Genomic DNA, 19,798 nt, shown 5'->3' with positions numbered 1-19,798 from the left:
ACCTGACAGCTCCCTGACAATTAACTGGTAGCTTGTTGTTGCTAACTATGACCAAGTAAAAATCATTACACTTTACTTAGTGGGAGTAAGAATACTCTAATAATTACAACAACAAACATAAGCATCAATTGGCAATTCTTTTTTTGACAACCAAAAGATGTGTAAGAGAAGTTGAATGATGAGTGGAATCTGAACCCAACAAGTGAGACCCAAAATTTTAAAAATCACATGTGCAAAACTAGTGCTATATCATGGAACAGCTGAATTTTAGTCAAAATTTAAAAGTTTAAATAAAAACCTAAAATTGATTTGGAAATAAAAAAAAATTAAAGCAAACAGAATAGAAATTATAATAATAAAAAAAACTATTATGCAGTGCAACAAAATATAAATAACAAAAAAATATAATTTTAAAACCTCCTTTCCATTTAGCCCACAAGTTATCATTAATTTAATTTAAAACAATGATATAAGATATCAACATATTATAAAAGATATAATGTTTTCAAAAATATTTTCAAGTTAGAAAATTAAAAAAGAAAAACTATTTAATTCTCTTCTTGATGTAGAGGGAATTATAGAAATCCCAGGACCACCATTCATTGTATCCTTGAAAACCACACTATTTGGTGAGGACCCAATTCAAGTTGTTAAAGTCTTCACAAGCCACTTCAAGCTCCTTTCTAGTATACATCATGACATCCTAGCCTTCATCATCTTTGAGTGTGCACATTGATAGTGTCTAAATTGTTCAAAATACTATACAAAATATCAGTATTAAATACTTAATACACAGTAGAAAGCAAAGAAACCACCTGCATGTAATATCATATGATCTTTTTTGCTTGCTGATTTTTTTCCAAGGAATAATGATAGTTTTTTGTTACACATCTAGAAAACATGCCTTGATAAAACGTTAAATAAAAAACCACCAAAATATCTTAACTTGGAATCTTAGATTAAAGTTCACTTCAAATATCCTCGCTTGGGCAAGTGAAGCACAAACTATTAAATAATAGTTCATTTAAATGTCAAACAAGCAAAGAATACTTGTAGGAAGTATGGAGCCTAAAGTTCTATAAGTCATGTCACAAGTGTTCCTTGCTTGTTTGACATCTTATGGGAACAAACCATTCCGACTTCAACATTTATTTTTTATCAGCCAATGTTAGTTATTAGTTTTTTGTTGGAGGAAAAACATGATCCCACAACTTCTCCCCCCTTCCCTTCTCCTTTCACCACTAAGCCAACTTTATAACTCCAACATAAGTCATGTTGGACTCAAAGTAAAATAAGCAAAATTCAAACAGTTAAGTTGACGATGGGTAATTGTTTCATGGTTCAAACTCATAACAGTAGAAAAAATATGAAATCAAGAGGTGAGACCCAACATTTCAAAAATCACATGCGCAAAACTAGTGCTATAGCATGCAGCAGCTGAATTTTTAGTCAAAATTTAAAAGTTTAAATAAAGAGCTAAAATTGACCTGGAAACAAACAAAAATTAAAACAAAGAGAATAGAAATTTATTATAATAATAATAATAATAATAATAATAATAATAATAATAATAATAACCTAATATGCAGTGCAACAGAATACAAACAACCTAAAATTTAATTTTAAAACCTTTCCATTTAGCCCACAACTTATATTTAATTTAATTTAAAATAGAGATAGAAGATATCAACATATTATAATAGTTGTCTAAGTAATATTTTTAAAAATATTTTCAAGTTAGTATATTAAAAAAAATTAGAAACACGAAAAGTAAAAAAGAAAACATATATACAAGATAAATAAAAAGAAAACAAATATACAAGATATAATTACAGCTGAACAATTTCATCATCTTTACAACATTTCAAAACAAATACAAACAACAGTGGATATAACATCCTGAGCATTGATGTAAAGTATCAACACTCAGCAGTGAAAATGGATTATGGGGGACAACCAATAATCAATAGCAACACATAAGAAGTTAGCAGTAGAATATTTGCAATGCCTAAGTATAGAGAAATTAGCAGTAGAATTGGAAACTAGGTGAAACTAGCAATTTATAAAATAATGACAAGAGTTTGTCTACGAGCAAATCTAATTAGAGGCTTAGGTCCTTTAAAATAATTTCCATTACTAATTAGGGTACTTATATCTCCTATCACAAGTGTTTAAGGGTTAAACATTTAGGCACAATCACTTTCTCTAGTCTTGCTGATATGATCCAACAAAGGTTTAATCACTTCAAATATCTTTTGCAATGGATCAAAGACCCAATGACCAAACCAAGACTAAAAAGAACTAGGAAGTCTTTCCAAAGCTTAGTCATGCAAGTGCCCAAACCAAGAATTGTCTCATTTCTACTACTTGAAGTTTAATTCAGCAAACTTAAAGACAATAATTTGAAGAGCACAAAGAGCTCAAGAGTTTATACTCAAGATGCAACTGTGGACTGGAATTTATTTGGATGAATTACATAGTTTTTGGGCTAAAGAACTAATTAAAGCCCATTTTCTTATTTTCCTTTAATTTTTGTATTTTATTTTCATGTAATAAGTTCAGATGACTCTTGAAATATTTTAAGTTAGTTTTTATGTTTTTAGGTTTCCCAAGTTATTATAGTGGTTAGTGGGGCTTTGTTTCTAGTGGAAATTTAAAGTTAGTGTGAATTTAATTCTAAGTGGAAATTAATTCCTCATGGGATGTTTAGAAGGAAGCCTAGCCTATGAACAGTATAAACTTTGTAGCTTTGAGGCAAATTGAGTCTGAATGAAAGTTTGAGTTTTCTCCCTTTTGTGAGAGCTTCCCTTGGTTCTTGGGCAAAGAACTAAATCAGATCTTATCAAGACAACTTATGGCGATCAAATTTATGACTTATCACTCACCTTCTCACCTATGTTTTGAGTGTGGCGTCAATATCCTTCCCTTTAAACAAAACTAAACCAATTTCTAAATCTGAATTCTTCAAGGTGATCCTTCTCGTTTCCGTGTTCGTATCACTTGCCTTACCATAGGCTTCAAAGGTTATCCAATCTCCACTATTTATCTTGAATGCATGCAAGAATCAGAAGGTCTTTTCTGTTGGTTGTAATGAGGCTAGGGAGAAAACGATATCAAGATTAGATAGAGAAAGAAAAAGATACACAAAGGGCTAAAATTTAATTTCACAAATTTAAAGAGCCCTTTTTTAAATATAACTGAAAAGTGGAATTCAACAAAAAGTATACATAAATATAGGAACATCTTTCACTTTTCAACTTTCTTTTTCTTTTTTTCTCTTCTTTCATTCTTTATTTTTCTTCCTTTTTCTTTTGCTCTTTTTTCATTCTTTTTATTTTCAATTTCTACTTTCTCCTTTTATTTCTTCAAATACTCTTTTTTTCCTTTTGCTTTTGCATTCTGTTCTTCAAACTTTGTCACTTTTCTTTTTTTTTTTGTTTTTCCCTTTTCCCCATAGCTTCGTTTTCATTTAAAAAGCATGATAAACATTGATATTAAAAAAAAAAAAAGAATCAAACCACTTTATATTGACAATTATATTTTAAAAAAGGAACCAAAGATAATTCAAAGTAAGAATTAGGGGTACCAAAGAAAATCAAATTCATATATTCATAAAATAAGAGGCTCAAAGTGGGCAATTAGGGGGCATAATATAACAAAGTCTAGTGGGGTAAGAAAGAAAGCCCAATTTGCCTTGATCATTTTCAAGCGAGCACACAAAATATCAATTCACCTTGAAAGTTCTAGAAGACATAGGCATCAAATATTCAAATGAAATTAATACGCTACTCATGTAATATGATGTAAAACAATACCCATCAAATAGGTCCAACTCTCACATTTAGGAGCAAAAATCAATAATGAAATTTAAATCAAGGACTTTACACTAATTATCAATTTATTCATAGACTAGCCTTGATTTTAATTTTATTGCAAGCAAGGTTTCACTTAGTATGTCCAATTCACTGCTAACATGAAAAAAAAAAAGTTTTCCACAGGCAAGGCTTTAGTAAAATTATCAATCAATTGATTTTGTGTTCCTACAAATTCAAGCTCTCGGCTCCTCCACATTTTTTTCAGACAAAAAATCATCATACTCTTTTAATAATTGTGAGTCCTTTTCTAAATAAAATCCTCAATAAGGCAAACTGGAAAATCAAGCACTTGAAGAATTCATTACTTCAACAAACAATCGATTAAAAGACTCTTATTAAGAGCCTTTTAAGTTGACAGAAAAAGGCAAAATTAGAAATGGCAACATTACAGAAAACACTATCAGAAACTGAAACTTGCCCGTAATAATAGATATGAAACGAAGAAACAAACCTTTTCAGGATCGGAGGCCTCAAGTTTAGCGACCCCGAAAGAGCAAAAGCATGCGGCCGTTAGTCCACCAAAATCAAAGGACCTTTCTGAACAATAAATGAAAACCATTCATAGTCTAAACTCACATAGTCATGGCATGAGTAAGTGATTAACTAACTACGCAAAGCGAACTTGATGGATGCATTTGCTTCTAAATTAAAATACTAAACATCATCGTTTTGCACAAAAGTTTCTTTGTTTCTTCAATTGACGAGGAAAATGAGAAACACACCGAATAAAATCAAGAGTCGAAAACTCGGTTGAGAAAAAAGAAAAGTGAAAATTCAGAAAACAATTGAATTGAAGAGGGAGAAATAGAAAGAGACCATGCAAGAGGTTCGACGCCTTCCGCAATCGACAACCACACTTTCCTTCGGAGAGTTCTTCTTATTCAGTTCAGAGGCTTGGGGAGGGCGACAATGTTTCAGTTATCCATCAATGCTGATAAATATAGTGTTCTTAATGAAAGAACATAGCATGAGGGGATAGGTGTGAGGTTAGGGTTTGGGAGAGGATTGGAGAAGAACATAGCATTGTTTGTCATTGGCCGTGATGGTCTAAGAAATCGGGGAATACAAAGTAGGGTTGGGTTAGGGTTTATCGATTTCGGTGGAAGGTTAGGGTTTGGGAGAGGATTGGAGGTGAGTGAGAAGAACATAGCATCGCCATCGCCATCGCCATGAGGATTAGGGAGCGTCTTGAGGTTGTTAGTGAGGAATGAGAAGACAAGAGTTGGCTAGTGAGGCTTTTGACCATTGGGTTTGCGTGGCAAGTTTCTATTCTACCCATTCCTATTTTTAACCTTCAAATTTAAATTCAATTAGTAGGAGCTTGTAACTTCTAATAGAATTTCATAATCACCGATTAATTAGTATGCTTTTGGCCCACTTAGAATTTCATATGGTCTGACTTCAAAGTGGAACAAGGCAGCATTGTTGGTGGGTCAAAAATATGAAAATGAATTAAAAAAAAAGGTGAAGGAGAAATTTAAATAGGGCCAAAAATCATATAATCAATAAAGTCCAAGAACAAATTAGAGATCTTAAATGAAAGACAAATCTTCTCCAACATCTAGAGTTGTAAATAGACAAAGTATAATAGTTATTACGTATAATATATATATATATATATATATATATATATATATATATGCAAAAGAAAATAATATATTTACAAAAAAAAATTGAGTACAAACTATCCTGATCTACGATCTTGAGATATCATTTTTCACAAACACATTTACAGCGTGACATTCATATGACACCTCAAGAAGAGTTGTTAGGAAGTCTCACATCGCCTGCCTCAGTCTTTGGGGTGCAGCTTATATATCTGTTGGACAACTTCACTTAGTGCCAATTGGTTTTAAGATGAAATCTAACATGGTATCAGAGCCTATAGCTCGTCTTAGTTCTCTCCGCCATGTCGGCGGCTCTCTCCGCCATATCGGCGGCTCGCCTATATCGGCGACATCTGTTGAGGGGGGATGTTAGGAAGTCCCACATTGTCTGCCTCAGTCTTTGGGGTGCAACTTATATATCTGTTGGACAACTTCACTTAGTGCCAATTGGTTTTAAGATAAAATCTAATAAGAGCATGTCAAAAGAGCATTAGAAACACGTTTCAATGATAAATCGAAAAAGTATTGATTTAGAAGGAGAAAGTGCCCTTGAAAGCCACATTATATGGTGAGGACCCAATTCAAGTTGCTAAAATCTTCACAAGCCACTTCAAGCTCCTTTCTAGTATACCTCATGACATCCTTCATCATCTTTGAGTTTGCACATTGATAGTGTCTAAATTGTACAAAATACTATACAAAATATTAGTACGAAATACTTGATACACAGTAGAAAACAAAGAAACCACCTATATGTAATGCCATATGATCTTTTTTGCTACCCAATTTTTTCCGAGGAATAATGATAGATAATTTTTTGCTACACATCTGGAAAACATGCCTTAATCTTCATCATCTCAAACAGAACAAGATTTATCCTTTTTTCTTACTAAATACATTGTTGAGGACTGATTTTATAATCATAAGTCTGCAAGAACTATTTGATTTGATAATCTTAATTCTAATTCATTTTAGAACCGCAACAAAAGCCAAACACCAAAGTCTAAATTTAGAAATTTGTTAAGACAAAAGGAACTAGATTAATAAATACATTGTTGAGGACTGATTTTATAAGACTGCAAGAACTATTTGATTTTATAATCTTAATTCAAATTCATTCTAGACCTACAAAAAAAAACAAACAAACATCAAAGTGTGAATTTAGAAACTAGTTCATTCAACTAAGTCCACACCACTTCTTCATATCACAGACCTAAGTTGCCACAAATTTTATGATAGTAGTAAGCAAATACACATTTATTTTGTTTCTCCATTCCCATATTTTGCATATGGTATTAAATACATGTACCTATCTGAATTACAAAATGTTCATTTCAACAACCAACACACGGAGATACGACTAAAAGTCTTTCAATATAACTTTACACTGAACTTAGCATATATGAACCCATGGACATATGGCATATAACTGATGTAAATCTATTAAAGACAACAAGTTAGAGAAGGAAGGCCATATGTGGAAAAAATTTTACCTGTTCTTGCACTTTGCCTTTATCTAGTGGTGCAAACATCTCTGAAGGAATGATGGTTGCATGACAAGACAAATTTTATTAGCAATATAGCATGCCACAATAGTTTTATCAGAGGACCAGTATCCTTAAAGGGATAAAAAAAATATGAGAGAATTGTGCCAACAAGATTACAGTCAGCATATGATTGTTGCTTCACACATTCTAAAACAAATTATAAATAATGACAAAATATTATTATAGTGGCAAATAATTCTTGGCTTCCTTCGTCTACCAAATTGGATTACTCAAAATCTTGTAATGTTTTTAAGGAGTGGTTTTCTAATAGTGTTCTGTTGCATGGAATGTTACTTCCTTGCAATAATCCAATTAGTTTTGTTTAGTGTAGCTAAACTTGGAATTGCAGGACGAAATTGGGATCTTTAAGCTTTCTTCATCTACCAAACTAAATAACTCAAAATATTGGAAAATTTTTAAGGATTTATTTTCTCCTAGGGTTTGTAGGCAAGGAATGCTACTTCCCCAAAATAATTCAACTTGTTTTGTTTAGTCTAGCCCAACTTGGAATTGAAGGACAAATGTAAAAACTTTGGGCTTCCTTTATCTACCTAACTAGATAAGTCAAAATCTTGAAAAAAATTTAAGGATTGGTTTTCTCATATTTTTTCCTAGCATGGAATGTTACTTCCTTACAATAATCCAACTTGTTTTGCTCATTGTAGCCCAACTTGGAATTGCAGGACGAAAGTGGAAACTTTGGGCTTTGTTTATTTACCTAACTAGATAATTCAAAATCTTATAAACATTGGTTTTCTCCTAGCATGGAATGCTACTTCCTTGCAACATTCTAACTTGTTCCGTTCATTGTAGCACAACTTGGAACTACAAGACAAAAAGGAAAACTTTAGGCTTCCTTTATCTATCAAACTAGATAAGTCGAAATCTTGTAAACATTTTAAGGATTGGTTTTATCCTAGTTTTTCCTAGCGTGAAATGTTGCTTCCTTACAATAATCTAGCTTGTGTCACTTATTGTAGCCCAACTTTTAATTGCAAGACAAAAGTGCCAACTTTGGGCTTCCTTTATTACCTAACTAGATAATTCAAAATCTTGTAAACTTTGTAAGGATTGGTTTTCTTCTAGTTTTTCCTGGCATGGAATGTTACCTCCTTACAATAATCCAGCTTGTTTCGCTCTTTGTAGCCCAACTTGGAACTGCAGGACGAAAGTGGGAACTTTGGGCTGCCTTTATCGACTGATAATTGCTAAATATGAGTTATTTTGATAATAAAAATATATTGAAAATATCTTTAAAAATATTTATTTAGCAGTTATCTTTGACTTAAATATTAAGATTTGATATTTTTCTTATTTATGGCTTGTACATATGAAAAGGAGAGATTAAAAGAGAAAAAGATCCAAAAATATTCAAAATATCAGGAGGTATGAGGAAGATATGATTAAAAGCAAAACAAATCCAAAAATTATCAAAAAAATATAACTGAGAAAGATTTTTAGCATTAGGCCCAAGTCCACTCCAACAACTATAAAAAGAGAGTCAAGCCAAGGAGGAGACACACCACATAATCCCATCTAGTAGGGGTTTCATTTACTCTCTTTCTTTCACCCCTCTTATCGCATCAGTTCTCTTATATCTCATCCATTGTAAAGCCCTCAATGGCCATGAGTGGCTAAACCCCTAGTTAGGGCCTCGGGAGATGGTAATTTCTAAATAAGATTTAAAGAATGTATGCGTGCATTGGTTTTAGGGGTTTGATGCTCGGAAGAGGGTAACTTCTAATAGAACAAAAAGAAAGGACTTCATAAGAAAATCATTGTTAGGAATAGAATGATAATTTTATGCCCATGCATTCTTGCAAACATCTAGAATTCATACTTCATGCATTTTATTTGTTGAGTCTTTGCAAAGGAATTTGGAAGATAGATAAATAAAATAGGCTTGTCATCTTGAGGAATCAGGGGGCAAGTAATTGAACAGATGTGGGTAGAATAAAATCACCTAAATTGATAAAGAAAAATCATAAACTCATACATCCTAGGCAAACAAGGCAGGTCAGGTCCCAACCTTATCAAATTCTGATTTTATTTTATTTTTATCTTCTATTTTTATCTTTTACTTTTCTTATCTTATCTTTTACCTTCTATTTTCTTTTATCTTTATCATATCTTAATTTAAATATTTTATCTTTTCTATCTTCTATTTTTATCTTTAAATCTTTTATCCTTTCTTTTAAATTTTTATCTTATCTAATATATTTCTTTATCTTTATTTTAATTCTTTATCTATTGCTTTTAACTTGGATTTGCATTAATCTAAGTACAAACAAAGTCTCTGTGGATTCGACACTCGGACTTCTGAGTACTTTACTACTTGTGACAAATTTGGTACACTTGCCAACGAGTTAACAAGTTTTTGGTGCCGTTGCCAGGGACTTTTTTTTCGTACTTGATTATTTTCATATTCCAATTTTAAAGCAATTAGTTTTCACTTTTTATTTTTTATTTTACTTTTTTATCTATTATTTTTTTTAGTTGCTTCATTTTATTTTTCAATATTTTCTCTTTATTCATTCTTATTTTATTCTTTTCTTTTTTTATAAAAAATTTAAAAATTAAAAAAATATTTAAGTTTAATTTTTTATTCTGTGATAATGTGCACGATAGTTGTTTCTTTTGTGAACAGTGCACATTCCTTCTTTAAAGAACGCATAATGGCAGGAGATCGTCCACAGAGGATGATGCTAGGGGATTACTCTAGTCCTATTATACCTCAATACTTCACCAGCATAGCCAGACCAGAGGTGCAGGCAGCCAACTTCTCATATCCATATTCCTTGATCCAACTGATTCAAGGGAATCTATTTCACGACCTACCAAGTGAAGATCCATACAAATATCTGGCCACATACATCGACATTTGTAACACGGTGAAGATAGCATGAGTGCTAGAAGACGTCATCCGCCTCAATCTATTCTCTTTTTCCTTGGCCGATAATGCAAAAATATGGCTTCGCTCGTTTAAGGAGAATAGCCTGCGGACATGGGATGAGGTGGTGAAGTTCTTGAAGAAATATTTCCCAGAGTCAAAGACCGCTGAAGGGAAGATGGAAATCTCTTCATTCCATCAATTTCCTGACGAATCCCTCAGCGAGGCGCTCGACCATTTCCACATACTACTTAGAAAGACACCTACACATGGGTACAATGAACCGGTGCAACTAAACATCTTCATAGATGGCCTGCGACCACAATCAAAGCAATTACAGGATGCATCCGCAGGAGGGAAGATCAAGCTAAAGACACCGGAGAAGGCAATGGAACTCATAGAAAACATGGCAACTAGTGATCACGCCATTCTTCGTGATCACACATATGCACCAACAAAGAGAAGCCTTCTAGAACTCACCACTCAAGATGCAACATCAGCTCAGAACAAGCTGTTGTCCCGAAAAATAGAAGCCCTAATAGAGACCCTCAACCAGCTTCCACAACAATTACAAGCGGTAAATCCTTCTCATTCTTTTGTTATGCAGGTAGGGGGATGCCACATATGTGGAGGAACACACAAGCCTGGGCAATGCGTAGTCCAACAAGATCCTTCGAGGGAAGTAAACTACATGGGCATACCAAATCGCCATGGATTCCAAGGCTACAACCAAGAAGGACCATCAGGATTCTATCAGAGAGATAATTTTTTGCAAGACCATTATTGGATATCTTATCCAGGTAATAACTTCAACCAAGGAGGTTCACCTTATCAGCCTCCTAACCAAGAGCCCACCCTACAGGAGGAAATCGCTAAGCTAGAAGAATTGCTTATACAGTTCATGCAAAAGACCGGGTCACATATGAAGAGGACTAATGCAGTAATAAAAAATTTGGAGGTACAGATAGGCCAACTAGCTGAGCCAGTTGCTGAAAGGCCCACTGAAACCTTTGTGGTAAATACTGAGATGAAGCCCAAAGAGGATTGCAAGGTAATTTTCACTGAGAGAGAAGAGAAGGAAAAGAAAACTGAGGAAGATGTGCGTGATGAGGAAGGAGAAAAGAAGGAAGAAAGAGAAAGAAATGAGGAGAAAGCACAACAATTAGAGAAGTAATCACAAGTAGAAATTCAACAAGAAAGCATTCTCCAAATCAATACCCCTCCTCATCAACTTATTGTCAAGGAAGAAAGACATGGAGAACATGAGAAAGCCTTAAGTGTCATTCTTTCCTTGATCACCACTACTTCTCTTCCAATAATGTGGAAGGTGCTTCTAGAATACATGAGTTTCATGGCGTCTCTAGCTAAGAGGCGAAAATGCAAGGAAGATGTGTTCTACGTGACCTTCATGCCACCTTGAAGGCATTTGACTCGTCAAGCTAATGATGTTAAAGAAGCGTTTACTGGGAGGCAACCCAGGATTTCTTACTTTATCTCTCTTTTAGTTAATCGCATTTTGTTTTTTTAGGATAGTTGTGTTATTTCTTTTCTTTATTTTGATTTTTTGCATTTTGATTTCAGAAATTTAATTCCAGTAGTTTAAATTTAGTCATTGAATAAAAATTACATGATATTTGTGAAGTCACTATTTAGGCTTTTTCTGAAGGATTCAACACTTGAAATGCTGCATGATAATTATGAAAATACTGGTTTCCTGGAAGCAAGAGTCAGTCAAACAGTGGAACATGAATCACAAAGCGAGAAAAGGTTAGCGTGATGGAAAAAGATCATGGTCCGGTAAGCCGATAACTTTATCTTATCCCGGTGAGCTGTGTGAACTTAATTATGAGAGAACATTTGTTTTTAAATTCCTAATTTTGCATCATTCTTATACTATTTGATTATTTGCATAAGGTGGATATGATCAAGGCCATGTTTCTTTTTATTTTAGCCACTCAGCCAAAAAGCCAACCTGTGATGAATTTATCCCTTGCACCCCTATTGAGCCAAAAGTAATAATGATTTGTTTGAATAAACCCCTGAGCCTAATTTTGATAACCTTGATCTTGTTTTAGGGTTCTAAGAGAGTATAAGGGTTTCAAGTTATGATAAGTTCTTAATTTGGGGGATTGCTAAGGGAATTTGCCTATAAAAAAAAGCAGCACACAATAAGACACCCTCAGAAGCTTGTAAGCCCAAAGTATTCTTATAAAAAAAAAGATTGAAAATAAGGGCATAAAAAAAGGGGTGCCATAAGTGCTAAGGTAAAAAAAAATTGAAATAAGGGCAGAAAAAGAGAGGTGTCATAAGTGCCAAGAAGAAAAGTGTTATTAGAGGAATAAAGGCTAAAAAATAAATAAGCCTAGGCAGGAAATAAGTGAAAGTTTTTCTAAGGATGCATGCTCTTTTATAATCCTAAATTTTTGAAATCCTAGAAAAACCATGATTTCTTGTTTAGCCAAGCCCCATTACAAGCCAATAAAAGTCCTTAGTAATCCACCAAGTGTAAGTAAGGATAGCTTTAACTGAGATGAAGTGTAAATTTGGGAATCTTAATTGCAGGTCGTAAAATTTCAAACACTCACCCTAGACACTTGTGCGCAAAGAAAAACACTACCTTTGTGAGGAAAGTGAGGCAAGCTTATGTGTCATCATTTTATCATATTAACCCTTTTTGTCACCATTTTAATTACTGATTAGCCTTAATTATCAAATTAATTATGCAGTTTTATCATTTGGGCCTACTGGATTAATTTTGTGTTTTTAATTTAATTTCAGGAGAATTATAAGTAATTGGGTTTGAATCCCGAATTGGGCTTGGACTTGAAGAGAGCAGACAATTTTATTCTACCAAATCTTATCTTATCTAGATTTTATCTCATCTAGATATTATTTCATCTAGATTTTATCTTATCATATCTAGATTTTATCTCATCTAGATATTATTTTATCTAGATCTTGTCTTATCTTATGTTATCTAGATTTTATTCCATCTAGATTTTATCTTATCTTATCATATCTAGATTTTATTTTATTTATTGGCTTGGACTTAAAACAGATTTGTAAGCTTTGGGGCTGAGAACTATATAACAGCACCAAGGTTCTAGTTTTAGTCTCTCTCTCTTTCGTTTTAGCTTTTTTTGTTTTGGAGAATAATTCTAGTTTTCTTCCTTTTCTACTACAATTTCGTTTGCTATTGATTAATGGAAGGTTAAGTCTCCAGCGTTGTTTTCTCTTGAGGATCAAGCACAGCTCTCTTATTATTACTATTGCATTTTGCTCAATTTTTCCTCTTCACCAATTACTCTGTATTTGTTGCTATTAATCTATGCATGCTTAGTGCTTGATCAATTGTCTTTGCGCTTAATTTACGTTCATGCTTAACGATCTGTTTCATTCATGATTAAATGGTGTATGTGTTTCTTAATCACATAATGAATGTCTTATGTTAAATTTCGCTTAGTAATTTAATTTAGGGTTGGATTAAGTGGTTGAACTGATAAAGGATAAATCCTCGTAACCTAGGATAAGAGACTTGCTTGTGAATCAAAGGGAAACAACGTGTTTTGATTATGATATTTTCTAATTCAATTTTACTTGCTGTTTAATTTACAAAAACAAACACCCCCTCATTCGTTACTATTTTATTACTATTCGTTATGAATGTTTGGTTGACCATTGTTCGTTGGGATACGACCTAAGATCACTTCCTAGATACTGCATTTTTAATGTTTATTTGATTCAAGTATGGCCTCGATCACAAGCCAACTTAATTGATTTCTGATACTAACTATTTTCATCTCGATGTTGTTTGTGCTTCCATTGTGAGATTATGGCAAATGCAGAAAGGAACAGTTGAAAGAATTTGAAAAAATAGCAGCTATTGAAAGTGTTGGAGCATTCGGAGCCTGTTATCATTTTTGTTTTTGCTTGAAGACAAGCAAAGTTTTAATTTGGGGGATTTTGATAACTGTTAAATATGAGTTATTTTGATAATAAAAATATATTGAAAATATCTTTAAAAATATTTATTTAGCAGTTATCTTTGGCTTAAATATTAAGATTTGATATTTTTCTTATTTATGACTTGCAGATATGAAAATGAGAGATTAAAAGAGGAAAAGATCGAAAAAATATCCAAAATATCAGGAAGTTTGAGGAAGATATGATTGAAAGCAAAACAAATCCAAAAAATATCAAAAAAATATCACTGAGGAAGATTTTTAGCATTAGGTCCAAGTCCACTCCAACAACTATAAAAAGAGAGTCAAACCAAGGAGACACACCACAAAACCCCCTCTAGTAGGGGTTTCATTTACTCCATTTCTTTCACTCCTCTTATCGCATCAGTTCTTATACCCCATCCATTATAAAGCCCTCAATGGCCATGAGTGGCTAAACCCCTAGTTAGGGCCTGGCAAGCCTAAAAGCCAAGCGATATATGATGTAATCACTATTTATCAATGCAAATGTGTTTTCTATTCTATTATCTTTTCTGTTTTTATCTTGCATTATTCATCTTTTATCTTTTATATTCTGTTAGGGGTTAGACGCTCGGGAGAGGGTAATTTCTAAATAAGATTTAAAGAAGGTATGTGTGCATTGGTTTTAGGGGTTAGACGCTCGAAAGAGGGTAACTTCTAATAGAACAAAAAGAAAGAATTTCATAAAAAAATCATTGCTAAGAATAGAATGATAATTTTATGTCCATGCATTCTTGAAAACATCTAGAATTCATACTTCATGCATTTTATTTGTTGAGTCTTTGCAAAGGAATTTGGATGATAGATAAATAAAATAGGCTTGTCATCCTGAGGAATCAGGGGACAAGTAATTGAACAGATGTGGGTAGAATAGAATCACCTAAATTGATAAAGAAAAATCATAAACTCATACATTCTAGGCAAACAAGGCAAGTCAGGTCCCAACCTTATCAAATCTGATTTTATTATATTTTTATCTTCTATTTTTATCTTTTACTTTTCTTATCTTATCTTTTATCCTTTATTTTCTTTTATCTTTATCATATCTTAATTTAAATATTTTATCTTCTCTATCTTCTATTTTTATCTTTAAATATTTTATCATTTCTTTTAAATCTTTATCTTATCTAATATATTTGTTTATCTTTATTTTAATTCTTTATCTATTGCTTTTAACTTGGGTTTGCATTAATCTAAGTACAAACAAAGTCCATGTGGAGCCGAAACTCGAACTTCTGAGTACTTTACTACTTGTGACAAATTTGGTACACTTGCCAACGAGTTAACATCTACCTAACTAGATAAGTCCAAAAAATCTTGTAAAATTTTTAAGGATTGGTTTTCTTCTAGTTTTTCCTAGCATGGAATGTTACCTCCTTACAATTATCCAACTTGTTGCGGTCTTTGTCAACTTGGAATTGTAGGACGAAAGTGGGAAGCTTTGGGCTTCCTTTATCTACCTAACTAGATAAGTCAAAATCTTATAAACATTTTAAGGATTGGTTTTCTCCTAGCATGGAATGTTACTTCCCTACAGTAATCCAACTTGTTTCGCTTATTGTAGCCCAATCTGGAATTGTCGTACGAAAGTAAGAACTTTGGGCTTCATTCATCTACCAAACTAGATAACTCAAAATCTTGTAAAATTTTTAAGGATTTGTTTTCTCATAGTTTTTCCTAGCATGGTACGTTACTTGCTTGCAATAATCCAACTTGTTTTGTTCATTATAACCCAACTTGGATTGTAGGACAAAAGCGAGAACTTTGGACTTTCTCCTTCTACCAATCTAGATAACTCAAAATTTAGGAAACTTTTTAAGGTCGACTTTCTCCTAGTGTATCCTAGCATGGAATGTTACTTCCTTACAATAATCCAGCTTCTTCCTTTCATTGTAGCCTAACTTGGAAATGTTGGATGAAAGTTGGAACTTAGGGCACTCCTCATCTACCAAACTAGATAACTAAAAAATCTTGGAAGATTTTTAAGGACTTATTTTCTCCTAATGTTTCCTAGCATGAAATGTTACTCCTGTACAATAATCCAACTTGCTTTGTTCATTGTATCCCAACTTGGAGCTGTCGGACAAAAGTTAAAACTTTAGGCTTCCTTCATCTACCAAACTAGATTACTCAAAATCTTGTAAAGTTTTTAAGGAGTGATTTTATCATAGTGTTTCGTAGCATGAAATATTACTTTCTTGCAATAATCAAATTTGTTTCATTAGTGTAGCTTAACTTGGAATTGCAAGACAAGATCAGGATATTTAAGCTTTCTTCATCTACTAAACTAGATAAATCTAAATATTGAAAACTTTTTAAGGATTGGTTTTCCCCTAGTGTTTGCAGGCTGGAATGCTACTTCCTTGAAATAATTCAACTTGTTTGGTTTATTGTAACCCAATTTGATACTACAGGATGACAGTGTGAACATTGAAATTTTTTTCTACCAAACAAGATAACTCAATAGTGAATGTATGAATACATGATTTTGATGATGCCAAAGAAAAATCAAACAAGGTTGCTTCAAAGGATAAACATTGCTTCAAGATTAATACAAGGTTGCTTCAACAAACAAAGCCTTGCTTCAAGATTAACTAAAGATCAAGCCTTACCTCAAAACAAAGTGTTTCCAAGACATCCAAGGCTCTGGTAATCAATTACTAGGCAGTGTAATCGATTACCAGAAGACAATTTTGAAAAATAGTTGTTAAAAAGGGTTTTGAATTTGAATTTTGAAAAATAGTTGTTAAAAAGGGTTTTGAATTTGAATTTTGAACCTATAATCGATTACCAGATGTTTATAGTCGATTACCAGCAACAAAACTCTTGAAATTCAAATTCAAAATTCATGACCATTCAAAACATAATTGTGTAATCGATTACCAGAAACCTGTAATCGATTACCAGTGAAAAAATTCAAAAAAAACTTTTTGAAAAAACACATCTCTTCAAATCATTTTGAAAAGGCACGAAGGGCCTATATATGTGTGTGTCTGATTTCAAAAAGCAGGAGAGAGATATTCCAAGAGAACTTCATTGTCAAATACTCTCTCAACAACTCTTGGGCAAACACTTGTAAATCTATTGAGAGTTCATCCAGGAACTTCAAATTGTATTATCCACTCTAAAGGAGAGAAATCTTTCTGTTCTTCTTAGAAAGTCAATTGTAATCAAGAAACTGATTGTCTCTTGAATTGTGAGTTTCCTAAACCCAAGGGAAAGGGATTCCTTGACTGTTCAGAAGTTGTAAAAATGATTTTTTTTACAAAGATAGTAGAAAATCTCAAGTGGGTTGCTTGAGGACTAGATGTAGGCACGGGAAGTGGCCGAACTAGTATAAATCAAGTTTGCATTTCTCTCTTCCCTTATCTCATTTATTTTATTGCAATCAATTTTTTCTTACATGTTTAAAGAATATTTTTAAATTGATTGTTGCTTCTTCTTCTACATTCTGAGCCTATCATTTAGAAGGGGGTTAAAAGTTTGTTAGTGAAAAATTAATTCACCCCCCTCTTAAGTTATTGAGGCCACTTGTTCAACATCAATATTTTGGAAACTTTTAAAGTTGTTTTCTCCTAGTGTTTCCTAGCATGGAATTCTACTTCCTTGCAATAATCTAGCTTGTTTCTTTCATTGTAACCCAACTTGGAACTATAGGACGAAAGTGGAAAATTTGGGCTTCCTTTATTTACTAAACTAGATAAGTCAAAATCTTGTAAATTTAAGGATTTATTTTCTCCTAGTGTTTCCTAGCATGGAATGTTACTTCCTTACAATAATCCAACTTGTTTAGTTCAATATAACTCATCTTGGAGTTGCAACATGAAAGTGGAGACTTTGGGCTTCCTTTATCTACAAAACTAGATAAGTCAAAATCTTATAAGCTTTTTAAGGAGTTGTTTTCTAGTATGAAATTTTACTTCCTTGCAATAATCTAGCTTCTTTCGTTCATTGTAGTCCAAGTTAGAACTACAAGACGAAAGTGAGAAGTTTGGACTTCCTTCATTTACCAAACTAGATAACTCAAAATCTCGAGACCGTTTAAGGAATTGTTTTCTCTTAGTGTTTCCTAGCATTGAATGCTACTTCTTTGCAATAATCTAGCTTGTTTCTTTCATTGTAGTCCAACTTGGAACTCCAGGACGAAAGCGAGAAGTTTAGACTTCCTTCATTTACCAAACTAGATAACTCAAAATCTTGTAAACTTTTTAAGAAGTTGTTTTTCTCTAGTGTTTCTTAGCATGAAATGTTACTTCCTTGCAATAATCCAGCTATTCTTTGTTCATTGTAGCCCAACTTAGAAATGCATGATGAAAGCAAGAACTTTAGGTTTCCTTCATCTACCAAACTAGATAACTTAAAATCTTTTAAACTTTTTAAAGAGTGATTTTCTCCTAGTGTTTCCTAGCATGGAATGGTGCTTCCTTCCAATAATCCAACATGTTTCGTTCTTTGAAGTGCAATTGGGAATTGGAGGACGAGAGTGCGAAGTTTGGGCTTCGCTCATCTCCAAACTAGATAACTCAAAATCTTAGAAAATATTTAAGGAGTGATTTTCTCCTGATGTTTCTTACTTTGAAATTTTACTTGCAATAATCCAGCTTATTATGTTCATATTAGACTTGGAATTGTAGGATGAAAGTGAACTTTGAGCTATCTTCATTTTTCAAACTGGATAACTCAAAATCTTGTAAATTTTTCCAGGAATGATTTTCTCTTATTTCTTAGCATTTCATGCTACTTCCTTACAACAATCAACTTATAATTAAAACATATATTTACAAGTCATTTTCAATGCATGTGCATGAGATGTATGACATGGGTCAACATACTAGTTCTATTATTAAAAAAATATCTTCTAAATGTACCTCAACATGTCTCCATGTTCTATTGTAACCGTAGATTGCAAAAAAAAGTGTGAGGACAATTTGTGAAACTTTTAACAGTTTTATATTCAACTTTTCTTTTTTCTTTCCACATGATCTTGCTATGGAAAGAAAAAAAGAAAACTAGGACATTTTGACCATTATGGTAATTAAAAAAACTAATTACCAAACTAAAATACCAAAAAAAAAAAACTATTTACCTAAAGTAGGTGATTTATTACTCGTAGACACAACAAAAAATCAATACGATTGACGCTTTAAGAAAAAGACAAATTTATTCTATAATCATTTGAGTTTACATGTTTTTTTTAAATAATTAATGTATGACGTCAACTATATTGGCTCCTCGGATTATATTTTGTAGAGTCACCACTGTTGATGCCTTGTGCATAGAGTACACATCTAGAAATACACTTTTTATCACAATCTCTTTAATTGATTAAAAACTATAATATCAGGATAGATAATCCTTAAATATAAATTTCAACCAATAAATTATTGACTCTTTGTTATGCCTGCTTGTCCAAAATCATCCAACTTATTAAGCTTTTTTTTTTTATTACCATAATGTCTAATAGCCGTTAGTCAGCTCATATCACTCTTTCGCTACAGGATTTATTTTACTCGTCAATCATCCCTTCAGCAAACTTTGTATAAACTGACGTCAACATGGAAATCTATGCACAACCTACTCCGGATTTCGTGGAACAAACATCATTTAAACCATAATAGACTAGATCCGGGAAATTACCACTTTTTTAAGGTTCGGTAAATGATGAAATAGAAATTAAAATGAAATCACAATCTTTATTTGATTACTTAAACTAGATTCTGACTGACTGACGTTATGCAATTAAAAATAATGTTAAGATACATTTTTAATCCGTATAATTACCTCAGTTTTGATTTTACTCCCTACCCTTCAAAATTTTGGTTTATTTTATAATAATGTTGGTTACTATAGTTATATTCTATTTCGATTTTAATCCCTCCAATATATCAAACATTGT

At 32.6% G+C, this 19,798-nt stretch overlaps 1 long non-coding RNA gene across 1 annotated transcript; it reads right to left on the bottom strand.

The window, feature by feature from the left end:
• Positions 1–1,566: 1,566 nt before the first annotated feature.
• LOC114387904 lies at positions 1,567–5,144 on the bottom strand. The gene is made up of 3 exons (XR_003661425.1): positions 4,692–5,144; positions 4,327–4,412; positions 1,567–3,096 (listed from the first exon to the last, which is right to left on the bottom strand). It is a non-coding gene; the product is annotated as an uncharacterized LOC114387904 (long non-coding RNA).
• Between the last annotated feature and the right edge of the window lie 14,654 nt (positions 5,145–19,798).

This window comes from Glycine soja, chromosome 15, assembly GCF_004193775.1.
Source record: "Glycine soja cultivar W05 chromosome 15, ASM419377v2, whole genome shotgun sequence".
NCBI classification, from domain to species: domain Eukaryota; kingdom Viridiplantae; phylum Streptophyta; class Magnoliopsida; order Fabales; family Fabaceae; genus Glycine; species Glycine soja.
Note: the sequence above shows the minus strand (reverse complement) of the source record. Positions and strands in the feature narration are given on the sequence as shown.